This window comes from Podarcis melisellensis (genome assembly GCF_964234715.1).
Source record: "Podarcis melisellensis genome assembly, chromosome: 1".
NCBI lineage: Eukaryota > Metazoa > Chordata > Lepidosauria > Squamata > Lacertidae > Podarcis > Podarcis melisellensis.
The window spans coordinates 75,653,984-75,670,231 of NC_138528.1; the positions used below are offsets into that span (position 1 = coordinate 75,653,984).

General features: G+C 43.2%; 1 protein-coding gene across 7 annotated transcripts in view; it reads right to left on the bottom strand.

The window, feature by feature from the left end:
- TSPAN4 (tetraspanin 4) overlaps positions 1–16,248 on the bottom strand; it is a 504,081-nt gene that overhangs the window by 304,008 nt on the left and 183,825 nt on the right. The gene's annotated exons all lie outside the window — the stretch shown is intronic.

A 16,248-nucleotide genomic window follows, 5' to 3' on the forward strand; every position in this document is an offset into this window, starting at 1 on the left:
AAGCTCTTTTCTTTTTTTTTACTCTGCCAGCAGAATATGGAAATATATAAGAGGAAGAGGAGGAGGGTATTGCTGCAGAGCGTGAGAGAGAAATTCCTCATTGAATGGTGGGGATGGGCTGCCTCTGCTAAGAGAGCAGAGGGGGAAAGCTCCACTTCTGGCAGCCCCTTTAGTTAGGAGAATGCTGTGGAAGAGCATGATTTGGCTACCCTTGTGGGAATCAGAGGGTGAGGCTTGTGGCTTTCGTTCTGGGTTCAGAGACTGCCCTAGGGAACAGTGCCACTATTACAGCTTGCACTTGTAATTCTGGATTTAAAAACAAGCATCACTGGCATCAAAGTGAGCTTCTATAAAGTTCAACATATGCATTTTGTATGCATCCATCTGTCTTGAGAGACAATGGAGTGCACCTCTGGTGGTGAAGTCAAACCACTGAAATGACCTCTCCAGCAGAGCAATACGTTTGGCACCTGCTTGGCTGCAGGAGTTGCCAGAAGGAGGCGTACAAGGCACCATCCAACCATTTTAGGGACTCCACTCTGGATTTGTGTAGGGTTTACTCCTTAGCCTTTTCTTCTCCCAAAGATATCCCACAAGACAGTGGAGGTTTAGGATCAGAGTTTGCCTTCTCCTAGATGGGCTACCTTCCCAGGTTGACAAGCCCCATGTGCCCCCTCATTTCCCTCTGCAGCATGTGCAGAAACTGCCTTCTTGACCATTGGACCCACTATTGGTCTCGTCCGCTCAATTCACCAGCGGAAGGCCCTAACTCACTGATGGTTTGTGGGCCATCAGCTACCATCACGTGGTTTAGCGAGCCAGTCAAAGCCATTCCCAGGTTTGGGCCACTGTTGCATGCTGACAGCTTCTATGAGCCACAGGTGAGAGCTGAGTGCAGGGTGGGAAACAAAGGCGGACAAACCACCCCAGAAGGAGCACAATGTGTCCCCTACCAGAGGTGCTACCCCTCCCCTAACATCCCATACACCAAACATGCATGCAACAGTCTAGTGCTTCACAGGCAGTACAATTTGGGAAGGCTGTATTAAATGCTGCAAAACGCTCCTACAACATGCTCTTGCCCTCAAAGCCGGTTGACGATAGTAATAAGATTCTTGAGGAAAGAGCACAATAAATAATAAATGCTCAAAGTGCTTTACATTCATTATCTCAGGAAACTTTAGGCTAAATCTGTGACGTAGGCCAGCATAACTGATTATCCCCATATTTCATACAGCAAAGTGACAGTGGCTTGTTTAAGTCCCCCTAATGAGTTCTTTACTTATTTATAAGACCTCTTACCTGCCCTTCACCTTAAGTTCCCAGGGTGGGTTTCAACAATAAAACTACACAATTATAAAAAGCAAATAAAACCGTTGCAATTATAAAACACATAAAACTGTTCTAAATAGAACAGAACGTGTGGTAACTGAGCTGAGACTTCTTTCTCATAACTCCTGCTCTTATTCATTCTGCCATACCAGATCAGCCAACAGTGGTCCTTGCAATAAAAGCAATGATTGTTATGAGCCAACAGTTTTTTAATACACTGGAGTAGCAGCAAGGGGAGTTAATGATGCAGTCACTGCTTCTGATGGTATGGGAACATAGGGTAGCTTTTTTAAAATACGCTGCTTGTGAGCTGTGGTATTCAATGCTAGTCCTACTCATATTGAAGTTAATGGAGATGACTAACTTAGGTTCATTAATTTCAATTTGTCTACTCTGAGTAGGACTTAGCTGAATACAACCTTTGGGGTCAGAGTCAACTAAATAGTTGCTAGCAGGAGGCGGCACAAGTCCCACTAATGCAATGGGGTTTCCTCCAGTGTGTGTCCCTGCAGCCTCCCTAATTGGTTTGGAAAAGGGGGTGTCAGGAGAATTTCCAGAATGGGGGTGGTGGGAAGATCATTGCACTGACAGAATGAGTGTATTAGTGCAGTGTTTCATTTCCAACCTAAGAATACATGTTGGTATTCAACTAAGTTTTACTCAGAGTAGATCTGTAGAAATTAGTGAACATGATTATGTTTCGCTCATTAATTACAATGTAGTCTACTTTGAGTAAAATTTAATACCTGCCCTTAACTTTTAAGCATTTGATTGTCTCAATTCCTGCCTCATTTCACAAAGTTGTTGAATTCAAATACAAAGCAGCTGGATTTTTGCCATATAAATTCTCAGAAAATCTTGAACAGAACTGATAAGATGCTAGGAAGCCGCACACAAAGTGAGAATAATGATGAATCAGATAGGAGATACAGTGGTACCTCAGGTTAAGAACTTAATTCGTTCCAGAGGTCCGTTCTTAACCTGAAACTGTTCTTAACCTGAGGTACCACTTTAGCTAATGGGGCCCTCCTGCTGCCGCCGCACTGCTGCCACACAATTTCTGTTCTCATCCTGAAGCAAAGTTCTTAACCCAAGGTAGTATTTCTGGGTTAGCGGAGTCTGTAACTTGAAGCGTCTGTAAACTGAAGCATCTGTAACCTGAGGTTTTTTAAGCTGTGGGTATGTGAAATTTTCCCTTTTATATTTTTGTTTGTTTGTTTGTTTGAGAAAGGTAGGCAAACAAGAATTATAGCAAGGCAATAAAAATCATGGGCGATGGTCTCTGCTTTCTAAATTCAGCCAGTTTATATCTTCATTAACTTAACCAAGAGCTGAACTTGGATTGATTGCCTTGGTAATGAAAGCTGATGTTATCTTTCATTAAAGTCAGTGAGGCCTAAATCATCAAAAACAGCTAGAGATTTTAGATGCTCAGGCCTCTTTATAATGAGACCATTTTGAGATGCCATGGAGGCAGAGGTGTTCATCACATTGTGAAAAATTAGGTCAACTGAAGCCATTTCGGGATGGACATTGCAAAATGAAGCCTCAGCTTATCACTAACAATGTTGGAGAAACTATGAAAGGTTAATCATTGCATGTGTACATATACATAATTGTACCACCTCATTCAATTTTGTGATGTGGCTGACTACAGAAGACACTGCATGAGCACAGATAAAAACAGCCACCACCTATATTTAGCTACCCATTATGCCAGTTATGGAAAATCTGGCTTGAGGGCCAGATTCAGAAGTGGCCAACATTTCACAGGGCACTTTGATTGGGCAGGGGGCTGAAACCTGCCAATCACCTGACATCAAGTTGATTCTTCCTTTGCAGTCATAGCTTGAATTCGGCACTTTTTGAATTCGCCATCTTTTTCTGTCACCTTCCAGGGTTTGAATTCTTTCTGAACTTTCCCACATCTGGTGTCAGGCACAGGAAAAGTTCCAAGTGTTTGTCCCCAAACAGCCTCCCAGGCCAATTTCAGAGCCCGGAGGCTCTCATTAGGTCAACAGGCGGAAGGCTCCCCACCACTGCATTCTCCCTTCAGAGCATTTATTCTAACTTGTAAGATACTTCTATGTGTTGACCTTTGTTTGAAAGGGCTGATTCATTTTAAGTGATGAGCTACAAGTGCTTAGTGGTAACACTTAATCAATCCGTAACGTGGTCTTTGTTCTTCAAACTCTGCACGAAGAAACCCTCGAGTTTCTTTGGAAGTTATAGAGAATGCTTCAGTGAAAAGAAGGGTAGACACAAATTGCTAAAGAACAGCTTTCCTATCACTGTCAATCTTCTCCTGCAGAGCACAGCCTCAGAAAAGAATGTTAAGTACAGTCTAGAGTACGTCCTCAGTACACATGGAACAACACTAAGGTCCAACAGGCATGACCAGTAATCCTTGTTGGCATGATTGGAAAACCAAGAACGTGTTCCAGAATCTTCTTCAATGCACAGGAGTTCTGTGCCGAATGCAGAGTTTTCTTAATAGACAAGCTGGTGTGTGTGGAAATTCGAAACACATTGTGATGGATCAATTCTCTTGAAAAGGAATGTCTATTTTGAAATCACAGTGTCCCCGTGTTTCAGAAAGTTCAACAGCTGTTTATAAAAGGCTCCACACTTCTCCTAGGCTGACGGCTGACGTGAAGCAGGATCAGAACAAGCCATTACACTGGCGTCAGATCCCCTGATTCATGGCTGACAGGGCTTTGTTCATCTCTGCACAACTGACTACATAGGGAACTGATGGTGGCTTTTTGTGGCTGTTTAGCTCAGTGAAGCAGAAAGAATATAAAGATTGACACCTTGACTGCTGGGGCAGTTAAAGGGTTCTATTGTGCAGCTCTCTGGGGTCCTTTGCATCAGGAACGTAGGACACATCTTGAGATTTTAAGAAGCCCAGTATCCAATATACCATTCGTTCCCATCAGACCTCACTCCTAGCATATGACTTTTAATGTGGTTTTCACGACAAGTCTGTTAAGGCAGAAAAATCTCTCTCGGTAGAGAGATACAGAGAGACAGGCAAGACAGATAGATAGACTCACCTGCTTGAAGTTAATTCAACATATCATTCCAAAAAGAAGCTCAGATACCCAATTTGTCAATAACTGCTGTTTAAGAAAGTTCTTGACAATCTGGAATGTGTTCAGAGGAGGGTGACAAAGATGGCGAGGGGCTTGGAAACAAAGTTCAATGAGGAAAGGTTAAAGGAATCTGGTAAGATAAAATGAATCTGGACAAAACAAGTATGTGAAATACCTGTCAACAGGTGATTAGGGACAATTCAACAGATTTTGTTTTTGCAGATTACTGTACCCACAGACAGAATGGACATTTCTTGTTTATCATAATGGACTATATGTGAACAACTTGTGGCATAGTCTTGATAGTACTGTTATGAATTTAGGAGTCTGTCAGTATGGAGGATACTTCGGGTCCCTTCTGATTCTTGGGACCCTGTATCTATGAGGATGGAATGCATAAGAGGAAGTTTGCAAAACTAGTTCGTTGTCAAGGCACCACAATCTAGCATATCCAAAGAAGTTGCTCTGTGCCACAGAACAAATGGGTGGGCCTTTCCTCCATCCTGTTCATCTAACTGCTATGAAGGATAACAATGGACAGAGTTGTGTTTTGAGCAAGCTGGAAATCTGAACGCTGGAAGCTGCAGACAGAGGGGCATGTCCTGTTCTGTGCTGAGCCTGTACTGGACTTTGAGGTTCCCCTGGAAACCAAATGGAGAAAAAAGATCTGTTGGGCTGTTAATGCTGTGAACTCTTTTCATCCTGTGTTCAGGGTGCATATATGTGTAAATAAAACCATATATCTTAAAGCCACCACAGTCTCCACTGACCTTCATTCCAAGGAAACCCAACCTCAGGTAAGGACTTGGAAACCCTGGAGTCTCTCACTGCTCAAAGATTGGGGTGGCATTCAAAAGTACTCGATAGAGGAATATGCATAGGCTATAAGACTTCAGCGTACCAGAATAGTGATTTTGTCCAGGGAAACACCAGACAGCTACAGTAGAGCTGTGAACATTGAGGTAAGGGGCAAGTGGTAAACTTTATGCAGATAATTATAAATTAAGATGACTCTGCCTTTCTGGTAGCTGATGAAAGACCATTTTGGTCGCTAATGAATAAAACTGATGCTTGCATTTCGAAAGTCCAAAATAGCATGTGGGTTTCACACCCCGTAAGCAGCTAAGGAAGGAGCCAGTATCTTTAGAATGAAATTCCAGTTCTGGAAATAGCTTTCTAAAAATGCAACAATAGAAAAGCTAAAACAAAAACAAAAAAAACACTCTAGATTAGTTTTTGCATCACCTTAACAAATATAAGGAGAGAGGAAGCAAACTGAAGTAATTATGTTATGTCACTACAGTGGTACCTCAGGTTACAAACGCTTCAGGTGACAAACACTTCGGGTTACAAACTCCGCTAACCCGGAAGCAGTACCCCGGGTTGAGAACTTTGCCCCAGGATGAGAATGGGAATCATGTACCAGCAGCACAGCGGCAGCAGGAGGCCCCATTAGCGAAAGCGCGCCTCAGGTTAAGAATGGTTTCAGGTTAAGAACGGACCTCCAGAGCGAATTAAGTTCGTAACCCAAGGTACCACCGTATTGGTATAGTTATGGTAGACTTAGCCATAATAAAATCAACTGATTTGCTGACAATAAGGATAATAAAATATGCTTCTGTTGAGTGAGCTGTGAATGTTGTACCACAAAATGTATTTATTCTGACACCGATCTAACCATATGTATCTGTGGAAAGTTGTAGATGCATAATGGCATTCAGGAAATGCTCTACAGAATTCAAACATTACCTGAGAGAGAGGCCCAAAGGCAATGTTATTTGGTGTACTCAGTGTGGCGTTTGCCCTCCTTGGTGGGTCATAAGGAAAGGGTTAAATGAGTGTGAAGTGATTGGCCAGTGGGAACCCAAGGGGAGGAGTTAGAGTTGTTAGAGTTAGAGATAGAGTTGGAGTTGTTGGGAAGTCAGATGGGAGTCCGAGAAGGAAGAGGGAGGATAAGTCTGTGGGTTGGTCTAGTTTTGATGTGAGAGAGTGAGAGAAACTGTTAGGAGGAGTCAGATAGACAGTCGGGATAATCAGCTAGAAGTTATTAGGAAGGTATAGGCCAGTAAATAAACTAAGATTAAGAAATTGACAAGAAAATTTATCTGAAACCATAAACTTGTTAATACTTAAAAAACAAACTTGCTTATTTGATTTAATGTTAACAACTGTCTGGACTCTGTGCGTACTCGAGAGAAACGGGTTGGTGGCAGCAGGGAAGCAAACACAGTGGTGGCACAGGGATCAATAGACCGTCAAACGTCCGGGGACCCTGTGTGATCGCCACACTCAGTTCTAATATAGATTAGGGACAGAGGAAAATAGGGTGGATGGTCTTACACTAAGACTTGGGACACTTCCAGATTAAATACTTATTGAGCAGTCATCCTGATTTGTTTGAACAAAGTTTGGGAGGAGGTTATAGAACACCAGCTGATTTTGAGCCTTCATTCTGATTTGAATGGAGGAAGAATACATCATCATGTCAATCAATTGCTATCCTCCATTTTCCAGTACATTTGTCCCACTGCCTTCCCGGCCACAAAAAATGTCAGGTTTTTTGGAAGGGGTTTATTGCACAAGAGCACCAAATCCACTTAATGGTGCAATCTGAATTTGCCAGTCTGCAACTGACTCCCACCTACAAAATAGTAACAGGCTAGAAGGGTCCTTGGAATTGAGACCTCCCAATTACAGCAATGCAGTGGTGTTGGAAAAGCTGGGGTGGGAGAGAGAAACGCACAAGCTACTTAGCCAATTCAATGTATAGTTTTGTAGACAGACATGATTGCAGGCGCCTAGAATATGACAGCTTTGTGCCTGTGATATATCTGTTTATACATTTCATAAAGCCTCTCCAAAGTTTCCCAGCTTTCAGAATCTAAGCCAAAAAGTCACTACAACGAACTTCCATAGTCATAGTCATCTGGTATAGAGCTCTTTTTTTTTGGTCCAAATTAGTAACACTTAGCAAATAAGTAACAATATGACTGACTTCACTGGTGATTCAGTGAGGTTGGAGCTTAAAATGAGCTAGTGTTCAATTGCAAAATGTGTAAGGCAGGGGTTGGCAAACTACGGTCCCGGGCCGCATCAGGCCCGTCAGGGTTCTAAATCCGGCCGGCCCGGCCATTTAAGAACCCACCGCGAAGGAAGAGGCCGAGCAGCGGAGGCTTTGCCAATCAAACACCGCACCTGGTTTACCTCAGTGCGGGGACGTCTCTGCCAATCAAACGCTGAGGTAAATCAAGCACGGCGTTTGATTGGCAGAGCTGCCACCGCTCGGCCTCTTCCTACTGTCACCACTGCCGCCCTGGTGCCCCTGTAACTGCTGCTGCTCTGTGTCCCTGTGAGGGGGCAGAAGCGGTGTTCCTGGAGGACAGCTGGCCCGGGCTAGGGCTCGGTGGGGCCCTCATCACCACGCTCCCATTGGTGGCCAATGTGACGGTGGAGGATGATGAGGCCGGCGGCGAAGTGGCCTAGGCAGCGGCCTTCACCTCCAGGGAGCAGGATGACGAAGGGGTGGAAACACCCGCACGGGGCGGAAGCTGCAGGTGAGGCACCAGCTTATCCTTGTCTCCATCTTTGTGCTCCTTGAAGAGGTGCACCGGGCAGTTCCGCACCGTTCTTGGCCAGCTCCTGCAGACTCCCGGCTTCCGAGGCACCCAGCTCCTGCGAGCGTGCTAGCCCACTCTCCAAAACTTCCCATCCGGCCCCCAATAGTGTCTGAGGGACAGTGTAAGGACCCCTGGTGTAAGGGGCCTCTGTGCAGGTGTAGAGTACATTACCCCCTCAATTCCAAGTAGCCACAGAAACCTAGAGCTGGGATTTTAGGCTAAAGAGTCAAGCTTCCTGATAAACATTTTTATTAAAAAACAAAACAAAACCTATTTGTCAAAGTTGGTTGTTCCTAAAACAGGGGTGGCAAATATGTGGTCCTGCAGATGTTGCTGAATTACACTCCCATCAGCTCCAGCCAACACAGACAATGGTAAGGGATTATGGGAATTGTAGTTTATCAACAACTGGGAGAGGCACATGTTAGACATCCCTGTCCTAAAACTAAATTCTTCATCTCCTGCTTTAGTCATTCTGCCCCAATTCCTGAAGTTTTTTCTGCCTCTCTCACCATCACCCCTAGTGCAGTATCAATATGCCAAAATATGCACATTCCATATACCAAGCTAATTTTTCAGTACCACATTTCCTGAAATCACTCTTCCCCATTGCAAAAACCAAAGCACACGATTCTGAATCAGAGTACATTTCCAGATTCCCTAAAACACCGAAAAGAATAGGGGGATAAGAAGCAAATTTGCAGAGAAAACCTCCTCCCTTCCTCTCCTCCCCCTCCCCCCACCGGAGGAACAGAATCCACTTTTTATTTTGTTTTTATTCTTTTTCCACAAATATAGAATGAGACAAGGAGCTTCCAGCTTGGAAGATAGAGGAAGAGAGCACATCATGTTACCTGAAAAAAAAAATGCAATAATGCAGAAAGAAAGAAAGAAAGAAAGAAAGAAAGAAAGAAAGAAAGAAAGAAAGAAAGAAAGAAAGAAAGAAAGAAAGAAAGAAAGAAAGAAAAAAAGAAAGCAGGCTAGAGAAAAGGAGGGAGGAAGAAAAAGTATTGAAAAGACAAGAAGGGAATAGGTATTGCTGAAATTGTGTCATATTTCTCACTCAGAAAGCAGGTTGGTTTTGGTTCAAATCCTTAGGTGTGAATATGAACAATTCGCATCACTAGATAGTCTGGCCCATCTTCTTGTCTGGACACCACCCTCTTACAGACAAGTCTATGCACAGCCAAATATTTGCACTTGTTCTCTTTTTATGTACACCATTCTTTTTTCTTGTTTATGCAGATATGCACAAACTTTGCAAAACGTACAGTATTTCTGAAGAAAGGAGAATTGGGACATGTTTGCTTAAAGCTTCCTTTATATTATTATTGTTGTTGTGCTTTCCCTCTGCTAAACTGTTTTGACTTTACTTACGCAAACACATATCTGTCCCCATGCAATAGGCAGTACAACAGCAGTTATTTTCTTGGTTTCTAGCCTTAGCCATGCATTCAAGCAAGCAAGAAAGCAGTAACCCCATCCTCCCAAGCCCTTGCTTGAGATGAAACTTCAAAAAAAAAAACCACACACCAGAAACCTGGCATATAGCTTTCCCCCTGGGTATCCTCATGGGTCAGGTCAATGTAATCTGCTCCCTTATTTTGTTTTATAGCAAAAGTCACCGGAATATATATTTCCAGTTGGGCTAAAAACAGCAACAGTGTTTTACATTTCCTTTGTGCCTTAGATTCTACAACAATGGCAAAAAGCCAACCAATTATTTAAACTGCAATAAGCAAAAGCACGAAGAGCAGGTTGAGATGGCTAGTGGCTAGAGCAAACAGAAGATGTCAGTACTCACGTCTTCTATGATTAATCTGGTAAGAGAAGTAGAATATGCATCTGAGATCCCTTCTGCATGTATCCCAATTGGCTTGGTTAGTGCTATGATCACTCCCACACAATTTATTCCGGATGCACAAAACAGCTTCCACAGAGTTCCTCTGATGGTGTGTTGAATATACTAGGCAAGTATTACAGAAACCACGAGAGCCAGCAGCAATCCTATCAACCAGATATGTGCAAAAGGAGCATGAAATATGGATCGCACAAAAGATCAATATACAAGGACTGATCTTTTCAATACAACGAGAAATCAAATCTTTGGTTGCTTTAAACACCATTTTTGAGGCAAAGGAAGATGCCATCTTTTTGGAGTTGGAACTCTCACAAACATTGACTACATCTGGTGTGCAGGTGTATAAATCAGGGGTCAGCAAACTTTTTCAGCAGGGGGTCAGTCCACTGTCCCTCAGACCTTGGGGGGGCGGACTATATTTTGAAAGAAAAAAAAGGAATGAATTCTTATGCCCCACAAATAACCCAAAGATGCATTTTAAATCAAAGTACATTCTACTCATGTAAAAACACCAGGCAGGCCCCACAAATAACCCAGAGATGTATTTTAAATAAAAGGACACATTCTAATCATGTAAAAACATGATGATTTCCAGACCGTCAGCGGACCAGATTTAGAAGGCGATTGGGCCGGATCTGGCCCCCGGGCCTTAGTTTGCCTACCCATGGTGTAAATCATAGGATTTAACATGTGTTAGCCTAACAGGCTTCAAATCATCTGATGCTGCTTTTGTTTTGTTTTTTAAATTATTGTTATAAGAAGCTCTGATAACATTTAACATTCTGAAATGTGTATAATAGGTATGTTTGCAGACCTGGATATAGGGGACAGAAAGCTCAACTTTGAGATCAGTGGCAGACCTTGGTATGTCAAATTTCAGTGGCACCCTGTGTGATGCCAAAGCCTCTTGCCTTTCATTTGACATCATAGTTGTGGCATCCCCAAGGCTCCACACATCTGTCGTATTCAATTAGGATTGCTCCCAGGTATGTGTGCACAGGTCACCTGCATTATGCAGATCTTGAGATCTTTCTCCAGAAAGATCTATCCCAGACAAAGCTGATAGGCCAATGAACAAGTCCAAGATTACCATATTTTCTTCTTCTTCTAATAGTGATCTGACTACAGTGGTACCTCGGGATGCGAACGGGATCTGTTCTGTAGCCCCGTTCACATCCCAAACAGAACGTAAGATGCGACAGCGCATCTGCATGTGCGCGGGTCGCATTTCGCCGCTTCCGCGCAAGCACGTGGCGTCATTTTGATCGTCTGCGCATGCGCGAGCGGCGAAACCCAGAAGTAACACACTCCGTTACTTCCGGGCTGCCACGGAGCGTAACCTGAAAGTGCTCAACCTGAAGCGTATTTATCCCGAGGTATGACTGTATTTGTTGAGTTGTTCACATTTAAGGGAAACACATCAAATGGCAAGACTGACAATCACTCTTTTAGGCAGCAATAAAAACCAAGCCTTTAATACAGAAGCAGATGCTTCTAATAATAAAGTGGCAAACTAGAAATAAACTTTCTCAGGGCAACAAAAATAAATCTCTGGAGCTCTTGCTACTCAGGCTGCAATCTGAAACACATGTATTAGGAAGTCCCACACTGAACTCCCGTCTCAGGAAACAGGCATGAAATTGCACAGCTGGATTTTTTTTATGCCCTTTGCATGACCGCTTCCAGAAAAGGCAACTATATATTTGGATTACATGCTTGAAATCAATTTACTGCATACAAAGCATACCATAGCACTTTGTTACTACAAGTCAATATTGCTAATGGCGATAGGACACACTGAGACTGGGGGCTTGTCCAGACGTCCTCGTCCCATGCCTAAAAAGCACAGGCCCGAGAGGTTTTCTGTGTTTTTGGCAAGGGTATAAGCGGCTTTCCCGGGGAAAGGAAAAGCTGACTGTTTTTTCTCCGATCGAGTGCTAAAGAGCGGGGAATGCAGCCTCCTACAGCCACCAGCAACTTCCCAGTTCAGCTTAGGCTGGCTCTAGAAATAATAGTATGTGCAGTGAGTGGGTCATAGACTCACATATGGGTTCTTTGCCACAATACATGCACATCTCCCATTTTTGTAGTTCTTCCATCCTCAAAAGGAAGTGTTGTAGGTATTGGATATATGCCTATACAGTTGTACAGTACCTTGAAGTCAAACAGAATCCGTTCCAGAAGTCGGTTCGACTTCCAAAACATTCAGAAACCAAAGTGCAGCTTCTGATCAGCTGTAGGTCTGCAACATTCGGGAATCAAAACATTGGGGAATCAAGCTGTTAAAAAACCAAGGTACTGTATGACTGTAGGTTTGCATCTCTCTCTCTCTCTGACACACACACAGTGGCAAGTGCAAGCACATACACAAGCAGTATTCTTATACAGCAAACCAAATGAACTAGATTGTGTCAATATTACCTTAAGTTATTATAAACCAAAATGGAAAAGCAACCTCAAAATAAAACTGAGCACATCAACATTAAGTTTCATATTAGGGTTTGTGCATACCTTGCGTTTTGCCACCGTGCATGCAACATGGAAATCCTGCTGTATACAACAAGCCTTTTGCTCTTGATTAAACAGGTGCTATGGGAATTTTCAGCCCATCCTTGATCATAATTAGAGCTGTAATCCCTGGTTTTTGTGAAGATATACTGGATTTTAAATCAGCTTGGACAATATTTTTTTTAAAGATTACTACTGTTTGTTTTGTTTCTGTTCTTAGAAAAAAGGAAGAGGGAAGAAAATAGATTATTATACTCCAATTAGCCTTAAAGGATAGATGGTAAAATCCTTTGGGCATGGGCCCATATATACAAACCTCTATATTATTTCAAACAGGTGCTATGTGTGTTATAAAAGGAGAAGCCCAATAGTCACCAAGATAAATGGGGGTGAGGAGAGGATGATTATAGGGTGCCCACTTCTGGAACTCCCTCTCCCAGGATGTCTTTATGGCTCTTTCACTGTTAGTGTTGGGGGTGGAGAGAGCACTTTTCTTAGTAATCAGGCTTTAGAGCCTTCCCGCAGAGCCATAGATGGGGGGGGGGGCCTAGCTGGGTATTTTGCCCCAGGTAAAACCTTCAGGGGGCACCATTGAGGCTCCCAGCCTGTGTGTGTGTACACAAATGTGCATAGGGGGGTTCCAAACTGGGTCTTTGACCCGGGTGAAATAAAGCCTAGTTTGTTCCCTGCCTTCCTGGACATTACAGCTGCTGAGAGTCTTGTTTGTTTATACTGTTTTCCTGCATATGCTGCTCTGATCTCCTTTGGGAAGCAGAGCAAGATATAAATAATTTCAATCAAACCAACAAATACATAAATGCTCTCTAGGCTGTCCAGAACAGTTCGCTTTCTCTATTGGACACAACAAAAGGCTCATCAGTTTGATGGGGAGCACCAGGAAAGTGAAAAGAGAGTGGACCCCTGGCCAAGCTGCCACTGCTGCCTAGGTCAAACAAAACAAAGACACAAACAAACAAACGGAGAGCCTGAATTATTAAACAGTTGTAAGACATGTCAAGTGAGGACCTGCAACTGCTTTCAGATGAGAAAAAGGAAGGAGAAACATTCTGCCCACCTGACCTCCTGCTTCTCAGCCATGCTTTTCTCTTTTTTGTGATAGTGATAATGCCCCTCATCTCACAATTCAGTTTGTGGAGATATACAGAGATGTAGCATTAGAAAGAGGATGAACAACCATGTGCGCCCGCCTACCCCAAATCCTTCTTTTTCCAACCCTCCTTGCTGTTAAGAGGCAGCCCAGCGCACATTCTGTACACATATCTAGCAAATGACAGGACAGTGGCATCTGCAATCTCACTTGATGGCAGTAATCAATAAGCAGTGAAATCCTCACTGAGCAATTCCTTTTCCTTCTGGCTACAAAGGCAAATGAAACTTAGGCTGTAAAGGCAAAATACTGATCAGAGGAGGCTCTGTGTATATACAAGCAGCAATCTCAGCTCTGATGCGGGCTTTCAGGTTTAGATATTTGACCTTGCATGCCCCCTCCACTACACAGGCACAATGTTGTGGGCATAAAATATTCAATATATACCCAAATATCTTCTGGAACCCGTAGTTTCTGGTAATGTTCCTTACTCTATAGACATTTAGAAGCTCCAGCTGCCAAGAGGAAGTTCCCAGTCTGTTGGGGAGGGAGATCCTGCTCATAGCCAGAGAGCAAAAAAATACAGTGGAAGCTCTACTTACGGGCATAATCAGTTTTGGAGGTCTGTCCGTATGTCAATCTGGGTTGCTGGTAGAAGCGCTATTGTGCACAGGTGCATTCAGTGGCAGCACGCTTCTGCACATGTGCGCAAATCGCAGCAAACCCGGTATTTAGTTCCGGGTTTGCCGCAGTCACAACTTGGATCAGGCCCAAGTAGAGGCGGTCATAAGTAGAGGTTCTACTGTAGAAGGAGAGCAGAAAATAGACCAGCAGCCTCAATGTGGATGAGAATTAACCACTATCAGTTACAAAAGCCACACAAATTGAGGTGGCCTGGGGCTTACTTTCTCAGAATTGTTTGGGTGATGCATGCTTTTTTCTACAGAAACCAAATCAATTACAGAAGAGACTTCAGTGTACTGGAAGAAGCAATGATCACCAGTGTCGAGGCAATGATTCTTCAGCATCAACTTCGTTGGACTGATCATGTTGTTTGGATGCCTGATTATTGTCTTCCAAAGCAACTACTCTATTCTGAACTTTAAAATGGAAAGCATAATGCTTGTGGTCAACAAAAGAGGTTTAAAGAATTGGTGTACTAGCTGGGTGTTTGACATGAGGCAGTACAGCACTTAGCAATTCTGGTTTTCTGTAATATAAGAATTTAAATTGCAGATACAGCAATTCACAGCAATTCAACATAACAAGGGAAAACACAGGAGATCTCCTAGTCTCTGGCACAGATTGCTTTACAACATATTGAATGTAATACAATTCTTCTGAAATCTATTAATTTGAAATACACAGCACTTCACATGAAGTGGGCTTTGTACAGTGCAGCCGGATTTAATTGTATGTTATGTAATAAGGATGCCAAGCACTTGCAGAGACCTTTCTTCTGTTTGGCGTGCTTTACAAACATTAGCTAATTCATCCACGTGACGTCCTGGGAAGGTATGTAAAAGGAAATCACTTAGGCGGCAGCAGATGCTCTCTAAGGGCACACGTACAACCTGGGCAACAAAAGGATTTGCTGTGTTAGCAGCAAGTCTGGGAGCACAATTTATACAAGGTTGCAATGCAGCAGTGCAAGCACACACAGCCATTCAGGAAAGCTTCTTTTTCAAGTGACAGGAAGGATACATGGCAGACATAAACCAATGACTGGATCCCTGCCAAGTGCCGAATCTATACTTCAGGGACAGGGCTGGCAGAAGATCTTCAGAGTGATAAGAGAAGGGTCTAACAAAGAAGTCGTGTGCTACAAGGTGCGGAGGGGAGACAGAGCCCAAAGTTAAGGTGAAAAGGATTTGTCATTCACAAATAGGATAGCACCTGCTTTTTTGAAGCAAAACTTCATACATGTTATACCTCTTTATAAATAGTAATTCCCCAAGATTTGGGACCCAGACACATGCCAGTTCAGTGCTGAGGAATGGCACCACCATTCCTAGGCCAGGGTCTACAGTGAACCAAACTGTCTGCTTTGGTCTCAAAGATCTCATGAGCTAGATTCTTCCTAGCAGAGAGAAAGCCTTTTTTCAGTCCTGGAATTGGGATGGGCAGCTTGGTGGGAGTCAGGGTCCTCCTTCCTTTCTCCCATTTAATATGCTGCAATTCATAATAGCTTAAAATTCCAGTCCTGGGCTCCGACACCCTTTGAACATCCAGCAAACAATGTAGACCAGCAAATGGATATACGGTTTCATAAATATGTCAACGGATTCTTGGTTGGGGAAAAAAAATAAAAAGAAGAATAAAAACTAACACAACCTATTAAGTGCAGAGAGCTGAGGCATAAACTTGAGGCATAAAATTAAGACAATTTGAGCACTAAAAAGCAAGGAACTGTAAAACTGAGCAATTCCTGCCACTAACAGCCTGCAAGGTGGCCTTATTTCATACAGCAGTAAAAGGGAAATCAAGAACTTTGCAAAACCAAGAGGACCCTTGGGATATGCATCACCCTGCCACCCCCGCATTCAATTTGATACTATTTTTGCAAATACCAGTTACGTAAGAGCACAATTGCATTCCAGGTGATGAAAACATTAATATCTTCCCCTGCAATATCCCTGCAGAGATGCTTCCCCTTCCATGTCCTCAACCCCTTTCCACGCTGGCCCTTCTTCCTCCCCCACCTCTTCCACTGATCATTAGAAAACT